We start from the raw sequence: 5,364 nt of genomic DNA on the forward strand, positions 1-5,364 counted from the left end.
CTTAGGTTTCAAGTTTTGAATTATTCTTTCTCAGATACGATTTCATTCGCAACTTGGATTAAAATATGAAATGGACAACTTAAGCTTTTTATTTCAACGACAAGATGAAGCTTACGACTTTATGAAATGTTATTATTTAATCATATTCATTTTTATTTAAGGTGTTTTATCTGTAATTGAAGATTAAGGATAATTTTTTATATAGTAAAGACAAGAATTTGCTGGCGATTTAACGAATTGTTATAGTTATGGTCTTTTTATTAATTTTTATTTAATTTAATTTTTATTTAATTTTTTATTAATTTTATTAATTTTTTGGACACAAGCATAATCATAGAAAACAACAAATTAATTTTCGACTGGTATCATAAACCTACTTTTTCGGGTAGATTTTTGAATTATTGGTCTCAGCACCCAATTCCCCAAAAAAAGGGTGTTATCATTAATATGGTAGATAGGATTTTCTATCTTTCACATCCGAAATTTCACAACAAGAATTGGAAATTGCTTGTCGATATATTGACAGACAATGACTATCCACTAGACTTTATTTTTAAAATTTTGAATGAAAGGATCAGAGGATTGATTGGTAGATCCAATTCAACGGTTAAAAAACCAGCAGACAAAAAACAAAGAGAGTTGGTAAAATGGTTCTCTATTCCATTTGTAGAAGGGATCTCTAAAAAATTCCAAAACATTATTAATGGTATGTGCAATAGAGTGACATTTTAGAGTATTAACAAACTTAAAAAATTCATAAAAGTTCACAAAGATCCGTTACCAAAAATGTTAAAAAGGAAAGTGGTCTATAAAATAAATTGTTCTGATTGCGATGCATCCTATATGGGACAAACTGGCAGAAAATTAAAAACTAGAGTAATGGAACATAGAAAAAACATAATGGGAGCAACTTCTTCTCATTCGGTTGTTACGGAGCACAGGTCGCATCTTGATCACGAATTTGATTGGGACAATGTGGAAGTTTTGGATGTGGAAGAGTTTTATAATAAAAGAATAACATCTGAAATGTTGCATATCAAAAGACAGACTAATGGCTTGAATTTACAAAATGATACGACAGCCTTAAATAACGCTTACATGGAAATTCTCAACAAATTATGAATGTTTTGTTTTTCGACCGCTGTAATGTGCACACGTTTTAACATACAGAAGCGAAGTACTGTTCATGCAAGACGGACATGTAATTGTTACAAGATTTAAATTAGGCGATGTTGCGAGATATTTGATTATTAAGAAACATTCAAATGAATTCGGATTGTTTGCGAACTACATGGCTTTGTGAGGTGAGTGGATAGGGATTTGGTTTTGCATTGCGCTAATATTCTACAATGGTCGTTGTGAAAATGATTTCAGTTAAGAGTCATTATTACCACTCAGCCAACCAACTGGGCTGGAGAATGAACTCACGTTCTCACATGGGTATGGGGTCGCATGCATGAAGAATCATGACCTTCGAGATTCAAGATTTATAACACCAAATTTTCTCATATGCTGAAGATGACTCAACATTGGAGTCGAAACGTACAAGTTAAGACGAAGATATAATTAATTTAATAAATACTCAACTGTAATACCTTGAAGTGGACTCCTATAGCCTTTTTATTGTATTGTGTTATTGAGTTATGGTCTTGTGACGTCCGGGAGGACTCCACGATTTCCTCGTTTCGAGATTGCTTAATAGGGTGATCGTTGAGACGGGATGTAAGAGAAAATGCGAGAATTAACGGTCACCGATCGGCGAGCGTGACAATACGTAGAAAATGTCGTTGAAAGCCTTCCCAACGATTTTGGAAAGATAATAAAAACATAGATACCCAGGATCATCCGCAGTAATAAAATTTATGACAAATTACAAACCATGTCGAGAATGTTCGTTTTGAAACTCGTTCAGTTTAAATAAGTAATATCTAAAAACGGGTCGGAAATCCTGGGTAAATAGAAAGTCGCATTCCCAAGCGTATGTAACGTGTTGAAGGGCGTCTTTTCGTTAACAACAGGAAGTAGTAAAATAGAAATAGGTTGACAAGAATAAATTTTAATTTTTGCCGACGGTCATAAAATCCTGAAGAAATACTGTCTAGACGAGAAGACGCACGTTCAAGTACCTAATAAAAGAGAAATCGGAAATAAGAAAACGGGCCGTTTGACCGCTTAACGTGTGAACGTCATTGCGTATATGTTCATGCCGTTACCAATTCGCGAGACTATAAATCATTCACAGTCACACGTATGTATGCTGTAAATGACAGCAATAAACGAGTGCCATCTACCGTCCAAAATATGAAAAGGAGATGACTTTTTGAGGAGACGTATCTAACAAGAAATTTTGACATTTCGGATTTCGCATCACGATATTTCCGTTCGTGGGACACGTAGAGGTAAAATAAACGTTTATTATATAATTCGGACACAAATTATCGATAGAACTCATATTCAGAATTCCATCGGTGTAGCCTTTATTAAAAAAACCGAGAATTTCGGGTACTCGGATGCCCGCAACTCGCTGACTCGCGTAAATACACTCGTGTCTCGCGCTGCGTACCCACTTGCCGCGAGACACTACCGTGTCTCTTGATTGTAAAATGCTATAATATTTACAAAATTGATACCTATGTCTCTGTGACATATTTTTAGAAATGATTAATATGAAAAGATTTCTAAACATAATTTATATTTAATTATTTTGGTTACATAATATACGAGCGATTTCGCACTTCTAAACATTAATTTGTTTTTTACCTATTAGGGTATAGCTATCCTTTTCATATTGTGTGAGAAACGTACAAAGGATTTGTACAATGCAATTTGGCGAAAAGTAAAAGAACTCTGTCCGGATGCACTGCAAAGAGTGCAATTGATTGTCAGCGATTATGAATACGCGGCTATGAAGGCTGCAAGGGAGACTTTCCCGGAAGCACGACTAACCGGCTGCTGGTTTCATTTCAATCAGGTTTATATATAGTATCTGATAGAATAACAAAAAATTTAGAAACTTTTTTATAAAGCTATTATTACATAACTCGCATTTATTTGTTTTATTACTCTTTATGTAGGCCGTTTTAAGACGTTGGAGAGTCTTAGGTTTAACGGCAGCACCTAGAAAAGTTCTTGGTCTCACTATGGCTTTACCATTAGCATCGGCCGATGCGTTTGAAACAGGATTGCAAATAATTCAAGAAGAAGCCGATATGATATCTACAGCATACCCGGCTGTGTTACAATTCACTACTTATTTAAGACGCACTTGGCTTCCTTTAAAAGAACAAGTCTCTGTACTTGGGATACCTATACGGACGAACAATTTTGTGGAAAGTTTCCACAATGTAATTTTTCACAAATTTGGTGGAATTCATCCCAATATTTGGCAATTTCTTCGTATGTACTGTTTATTATCGCAATAACTTATAAATCTCGAGCGTATCGCATCAATACATTTCAATAATATAACTTGTTTAACTTTTTGCAGACAGTTTAGGTGAACTGATAATCGATCAAGAGATAAACATCGAAAGGTTAAGAGAAGGACGTAGTGTAAAGAGAACACGCGTACGATATAACATAATGCGTGATAAGCGCATTACTGAGGCACAAGCCCTTTTAAATTCAGGAAGGTAAATTATATTTTTTTAGGCATTTATTTTCTTTTCAGGCAGATTTATGAAAAGAAGTGTAGCGTTTGTACTTCTTTACTATTATTTCCTAAACCTCATATGTTATTAAATTATTATTACAATTTTTCACGCTTGTATAATGTGTATCGTTTTTATAGATATTCGTCGAAGGAGTTTCTCTGGTCGCTCAGCAACGCGGTGCAATTGCCTGAAGAGAATTTTGGTTTGTTACAAAGTGTTATATGTAGGCTGTGTCCAAAATTCACTGCCAGCACTGAAAATCTACAGTTTACGTCACGTGTATTATGCATTTTTAGCGGTAGCAGTGTATTTTGGAACACAACCATAATTTTCCGTTATATTGAGTTTTAGTAAGAAAAGAATTATAAATTTGTTATAGATTCACTAGAAGATACTTTGGACGACATAAATTATCAGGAATTAATAAACTGCAATCTGTTTGATGCACACACAGGTATCACAATATTTTTATGTGTACCCAGCAAACACAAAGTTACATGTAACGTACCCGCTAGTTGTAATTTTCCACTCAACAATACAACACACATATAACACACGTGTTATATTACAGTTATATTGTTGAGTGGGGAATTACAACTAACGATTACGTTACATGTAATTTTGTGTTTGCTGGGTATTTATACTCTTCAACCTCTTCTTTAATATTTGCTTGTTCTATATTTCTATCTCGTGTTATAAGTGTAATTATTTTGCATTCATTATGATTCTTTACAAATTAAAGTACAAGTTTACAGTTATAAAATTCTTGGGACGAGGTGTTTCTTATAGATTTTTTTAAAAGCAATGTTGTAAGCCAATAAATTTCAACAGATTTCCAGAATAACTAAGTAACTAAGTAGACCAGGGCCGATAATTTTCGAGACCAAAAAAATTTAGAACAGGATGGAACCCATTGGAAAAGGAAGAAAATATAGCAAAAATAAAAGGAAAAATAATTTACGGGCGATCTGAGGTCGGGAAGTGGAAGGGGGTGAGTTTTTAAGGGTAAAAAACGGTTTATCGCGATTTCCGGCAAAACTACAAGTCCTATGGAAAAAAGTTAAATGGCAAAGTTGTAGGTAATAAAAAGATGTACAACTTTTGTATTTACACTTTTTTCACATAACCTCAAAATTTATGCGAAAAATTCAAATAACCGATTTTTTGGTTTTTTATTTTTATTTTCCACAAGAAATTTTTTTTTTCACGAAATTTGGTGAAAACTTACCTTTTTATGTCCCAAACACACTGTAATTTTTTTGATTAAAAATATTTAATTTTTCCCCTTATTTTTATTTAATATCGAAAAAGCACCCTAATTTTCAATCGAAAATTCTGACGTCAAAATATCTGCTTTTTTAAAAAAGTCAGTGTGCTTTTTGTTCGTTAAAATCTCTACTTTCTGATGGTGTAAAAAAAAATATACATTACTGTGGCAAATTTTCGCAGAAAATGCAAAAAACCGAAAAAACTCGAATTCGAAAAATTGTTTTTTAATCATTATGTAAAATTTTTAGCTATTTATTAAAATTTACACTTTAATTACTCGAAAAACGTAAGATTCGATGCTACATTGATAAACTAAAAAATTGCAAATCGAAATATACTATTATAATTAACAACCAAATAAGTTAATAAAGTTAATACTTTATAAGACATGTACAATATTTTGAGAAAGTTGTAGGATCTTCTTTGAATTATATGCGTCGGT

Source organism: Trachymyrmex cornetzi, unplaced genomic scaffold, assembly GCF_001594075.2.
Source record: "Trachymyrmex cornetzi isolate Tcor2-1 unplaced genomic scaffold, Tcor1.1 scaffold326, whole genome shotgun sequence".
NCBI classification, from domain to species: Eukaryota; Metazoa; Arthropoda; class Insecta; order Hymenoptera; family Formicidae; genus Trachymyrmex; species Trachymyrmex cornetzi.